At 33.2% G+C, this 6,072-nt stretch overlaps 1 protein-coding gene across 1 annotated transcript in view; it reads left to right on the top strand.

Moving 5' to 3' along the window:
* The window catches only part of LOC106688650 (odorant receptor 67c), a 13,339-nt gene that overhangs the window by 1,193 nt on the left and 6,074 nt on the right, over nucleotides 1-6,072 (top strand). The window lies entirely within an intron of this gene.

Here is a 6,072-nt window from a genome sequence, read left to right as displayed (position 1 = left end):
ATTTATATCAGAAATATGGTTCTTCGACAAACTCTCTTCTGAATTACACGCCCTTAAGGCGACCAATATCTTCAGGTTAAGTTGTTGAATATAATAGAATTTTACTTACATGTACCAAATTACATAATATACAAATACACAATATTGACATAGTTTTATATCGTCTGCCAGAGAGATCTCTTTTTGGCTTAACGATATAAAATCATACAATTTTTATTTAGTTATTATGATTGAATTCTGTTATTGAAATGTTTCTACAGTTCAATACACATTTCATAGAAAATCTTAGATTTATTTCAACATTCACTATTCAAAATCTCGATTAAACGTTTTTCTTCCAATATTCCTGTTAAACATTTTTAATTTTTTTTTTTTTTAACGAAACACCTACCAACCAAATGACTAAGTTTAAAACTGAAATTAAAATGTTTATTTCTTCACTGTCTGAATCAATTGAAGTGATTAATCATTTATGTGCCAAACATTAAAGCAAAGTATTTTTAATACTAATGATCCTCAACGCACATTACAGTTATCACTAATTATTTTTCAAAATTTTCCTTAGCTTTATCAATTGCAATATGCACTTATCTTTTAACATATTCAAAATTAACAATTATGCTTCTCAAACATTTCCACTTTCTTTTACTCTCTGTCTCCTTCCTCTTAGCCACCATATATGTTTAATTTGGTTGGCTAATATAAGATAAAATTACTGTATGATTGGTTAACTGACTGTCTATCAACAATACTAAAAATCATTCAGTCTATTTGCATACTAACAAAAACAAAACTGATAATGCTGTCGGGAATAGTCTTTAATAGATCAAGCAAAAATTGGGAGAACATAGGAAACCATTTATTCCCACCGATAGCAATATTTTACATATAATTAAATCATTTATTTTATTTTATTTAAATCAGATGAGTAAAACGCCACGGCAACCACCACTATATAAAATTACAGTTAAAACTCCTGAAGTTCCGGAAAAATTCGGTAATTTCTCTAAAATATATAAGAGAAAGCGATATAAAAAAGAAGCGATTCAGGTTCAAATGCTAAAAATCTTGAATCTTCTCAGAGTATAAACGTCTGCAAACAAAACAATAGAGAATCCAGCTAATATAGGTTCAACCAAGATTTAAGAGGTTTATTTACGAGGGCATATGATGAATTATATCTTGGTGTAAAACGATCCAAATTTAAATTTAAATTTTAAGCACACTGAGATACAAACCGAACAAGCAAATATATAGATAACAAATGATATATATATAGATGACTATTTTAACTAAAGAAAGTAACAGAAACTCGATTGGGAGTGCAATGTATCTGTCGTCCGGATATAATAGATCTAAATAGCTGCTGAATGACGTCACCACCCGTCTTCGCCGTTGTTGTCGTAAGGATGGGGTTTCAGGGCTCATAGACCCTTCTTATGTCTTCGTTTTCTGCATCTTGCCCTCTCTTCGGTCTTCCTACTTCTCGCTTCTGTACTCTCTCTGCTTTCGAGTTAGCTTTTCTCCTGCCCCTACTTGTTCCAAAAAGGAGCGTCGCCTTTTGGGAATCTTATTTCCCATTGGCTATCATCAGCCACGCCCAAGAAGAATACATTACAAGTGTTTGATACCGGTTGTTTACAAACTATAATTGACCTGCCTACCGACATAGCCAGCAGGTAATACCTGCTTTTAATAGATTTGCTCAGCAAGGTCTTTTCCACCTGTCCCATTAGCCACCAGCGAAGTCCCCTTTGTTAACAGGTATCATACCCGGCACAGGTACGACGAGACATATAGCAAAGAATTTGATAATATTAATTATCGTTAATTGATCAATACATATCAGGAGATGTTCTTTTCATTGCTTATGGATATTAGATTTGCGCAGTCCTTGAATACGGTAGAGACAAGTACATAATCGGGAACATCCATAAAAAAACTTGCTGAAATCCAAAACCAGGCCTAGGGGGTGTTACAGAAGCTTCCATGTAAAACCTTGAAATCAATGGCGAGCGTGCAATGGATGTTTAGTACTGGAAGAGATATGATCATGCTACCAAGCGTATTAAAACGCAAATTAAGTTCCCCAAAGAGAGAAAGCATGAATATGAGTAATCTAGAACTAACCACTGATAGCCATTCCTTCCTCCGGATGACTTGAGCTAGTGATACACATCCCTGTTCACAAACGAAGGCCAGGGAAAACTGAGAAAACATTGAATGGATGAAAACAATGGAACATCGTTTTAGTTGGCGAGGATGCATACCTTTATCTTTGCCTAGTTTAGGATGCATACGGAGCAATTTTGATAGGATTGCAGTCGTGGAAAGTCTCATATGCCCGTTATGACATCAAGAGGAGAAGGCGCCCTTGAAGAATGTCCAGTCACTGAGGTATCTGAAACTTGTTTATTGATACTGAGAAAATCTGAACAAAGAAAATGTGTTATACTGAGTTGCTAGGAAGGGATGAAGTTAATGTCAATATGAATCCTTAGAGATTGAATAATAAAGAAAATATTTGAGTTGACCTGACATTTCGGCCCATTTTAAGCCGAAATTAAAATCAACGCCGAACCTTGTTCTTTGACTAAAACTTCGGAAGTTCACTATATGATTTTAATGAAAATGTGTCCTGCCTTCAGTGAATCAATTTGTGGGTATGTATTGGAAATTTTCGTCTTATGATGTTTTAAAATAAATATTTCAATTACAATTTGATGTTTGAGGATAATTGAGGTAGTGAGTGATATTTTTGTACTTCTTAAATGATGATGGTATTGTATGTTGTATGGGTTGTAATGGTCATGATCACATTGATAGACGGCCAAAACTCAAGGATCACAATATTCTAAATACACAAATCACATAAATAAAACTTTCCTCTGACTGGTTTTGTTTCGGGTTTTTTTTACAAAAAAAAACCAGTATGCATCAACAATGCCCTTGGGTATCGTATGTTTAATAAAATTAATAATATTTAAAATTTACAATATAAATAAACAATAGCAAGAGAGTCAAGGTCGCGCTTTATGTTGCTATATGATTAGAATGTTATCATTTTTTGTTAGCGGAAAGCAACCTGTTGCACAAGAGCCGCGAACACGGTACGTGATCGGTTATGTGAGTAGTTCCATAATGCACGGTGTTTATGGGTGGATTTGAAGATATGAATCCCTCTATTACATAAGTTAATTAAGCTTTTATGTTGTTAATAAAAGATTGTTGTTATTATCATAGAGCTTTTAATAGCTTATAAATATAAATTATCGCTCCTATTTTGTACCATTCACGGGATTTCAAAAGATTATATCTTTTGAAGCGATATTTTTTAAGTGTTTTAGAAATATCACCTTATCATAATAAATCAAACTGTATGCTAAATACAAGATGATAATTATAATTGTATAATTACAAATTTCCGCCTACTCCCATAAAATTAACGAATTTTTTAGGGGTTTGTAAGAGAGGGATGTTTATCTTTTGGGGGTATTAATTCTCTAACCTTCTCTAGTATTTCTACAGCAGACCTAACTCTGGAATTTTTAATAGAATGGAGCACTTTTGTTTACAGGTTCCGAAAGCAAATGAAATTTTAAGGCGAATTTAAATCGGGCATTTTTTTTTTTTTATTCCTTGAGAAATCTGTGTATCTATGAGGAATCTACGATGTTTTATGACTAAGAACTAATATGAAATGCCCCTTAGAAAATCAGATGGACTCTTACAGACCTAAATGTTGGAAGAGGAGATGGGGTCAGAATCGAAAGAAAGGGTGAACATTGGTGAATAGCCTTTGAATTTCTCGAAAAGAGACGCTTCTTTAAGGTTTCATAAAAAGGGACGTTAAGGTATATAATTGACATATGACCAAAAATTGGGATAGAAACTGTTAGAGAGAGAAGTTGACAAGTATAGACGTCAGGACTTATGGGAGGTTTTTGGAGCAGGTCAGATTCTAGAACTGTGATAAAGGAATACAAAGCAGTTTCACATGGCTCTTTCATGAGATCTTTATAAGAGGTTTTTTTAATTTTTTTTTTTTTTTTAAACAGAGGTGTTTATATATTTTTATTTATAAGATTTATCAAATTTATTTTATAAAATTTATAAATATAATTATAAGTGACTTTTTACCAATAGCATTACAGTTATTTAACAATGTTTTTTGAAAAACAGTTAGAAAAACGTGAACAATAATGACTGTCTCATTTCACTAGTCATATGACCACGAATAACTAGTGCACGTCATCAATTTATTTTAATTTTAAGTAATTAATTTTTTTTCTCCGAAATAAAGTAAATACATTAACTGACACAAATTCTTACGAACGAGTTATATATATCATTTAGTAGTCACCCTAAGAAACCTAAAACTTATAAAAAAAGATATTCAAGGGATCTAGGAGGATTTGAAAACAATTATTATGATGTTGAAGATTCGTCTTGCATAAAGTAAAATCGAAAATAATTGAATAACAAATTCATAAATTCTTTGCAGATCACTTCTCACTATTTCTTACAGTCGAGAATTGTTAAAACATGGCCTTTAGTTTTAAGCTATCCTATCAAACCTACTACATTTTCACTTTACGAATTTGATGAGTCTTCCAACGAAATTTATTTAGTTGAATTGTAAAGGCGTCTAACACGAAAGTACTTCAAGACAGTTTAATTATTTTATTGAAATTTTAATGATTTGGCAAGAGCTAAAGTGTAACAATGTTTGAGGTTTGAGTTCAGGGCAAGAAGTTTTGAACATAAAACTATTCCATTTACATTTAAAAGTAAATAAAAAAGCGCTTTTAATTGGTTTATATTTTTACTTGATTATCATATTAAAGGTGATGTACCTATAATGAAATATTAAAATCGGCTATATTTAAGGAAATAATTAATATAACTTATTTATTCACATGACTTATAATAATTCAGAAATAATTGATTGTCGAGGATTTACACAAATGGAGGTATCTTCTTCCTGGAGAATTTGTTCTTATATGTTCTATTTTGTCGCAATAATTTAATTCTTTCGGTTTTTACTATAGATTCCTAGACCCAATCATTAGTTTTCGTGTTATTCATGAGATGGAAATTTCTGTATCGTTATTTAGTACAATTATGATCAGTAGTTCTAAACATCGAAGGTCAGAACTTCACCAACCCACTTCCAGCTGCAGCCAACCAACCTGTAGCTGCAGTCAACCCGGAGATGGAGCCATTACCGGAAGTCTCTTTAGCGCAAGCTCATGCAACGACGCTAGAATGGATTAAGGTCCGTACAGCAACCGCCCAGGATCTGAGGAAGGCGGTGTCGGACTTAGAAAAATTTACCGGAGAAACTGGAGAATTAAATCACTTTTTAAAAGGGGGTGGTCGACTAATAAGCCTAATAGAAGCGAAGTCTATCAAGATTTATACTCGATAGCGAAGATGCAGAGGTATTAAAAACAGCGGTCGTCTGCAGAGTAAAGAGGATGTTTAATTTAGGTATTCCCCGGAGTCAAAATTGGGGGATATTACCCAAATTAATTGTTATACTGGTAAGCTGGTTCAGATTAATAATGGTAATAATGATAATTTACTGGTATTGATGGAGTGGACTGTATTTAAATAACATGATATCATATGCTTTAAAATAAAATAACTCTATTCTGAATGATTTGAACAAAATATTTACAATGTGTTAGTTGGTTAGTGTTATTACATTAATTGATGGAAATATTACATTTTTACTTGTTGGATTCTATGGAGCTTGAAATTGGTTCTAATTTGCAAGTGAATATGGAAGTGGGGTTCTCTCTTCTCATCCTCCTGCCGCCGTCGCCTCCTTCGCCTGAATCAAAGGAATTACTATCTCATCATTATGAGAGGAGACGTTATTGAAGAGTTCTGAACTCTTCTTCTCTGGTACTGGTACTGGCCACGACGGCTTCTTATCTGGTACTGACCACGACGGCTTATTATCTGGTACTGACTCCTTTGTTTTCGGGACCAAGATGGCTCCCCAGGCTTCGTACTGCATATCTTTGCCACTAGATGGCATCATGAACTTCCTTTCAGAAGTGA

The sequence above is a fragment of the Halyomorpha halys genome, unplaced genomic scaffold (genome assembly GCF_000696795.3).
Source record: "Halyomorpha halys isolate HHAL.00 unplaced genomic scaffold, Hhal_1.1 Scaffold1170.1, whole genome shotgun sequence".
Classification (NCBI taxonomy): Eukaryota; Metazoa; Arthropoda; class Insecta; order Hemiptera; family Pentatomidae; genus Halyomorpha; species Halyomorpha halys.
Note: the sequence above shows the minus strand (reverse complement) of the source record. Positions and strands in the feature narration are given on the sequence as shown.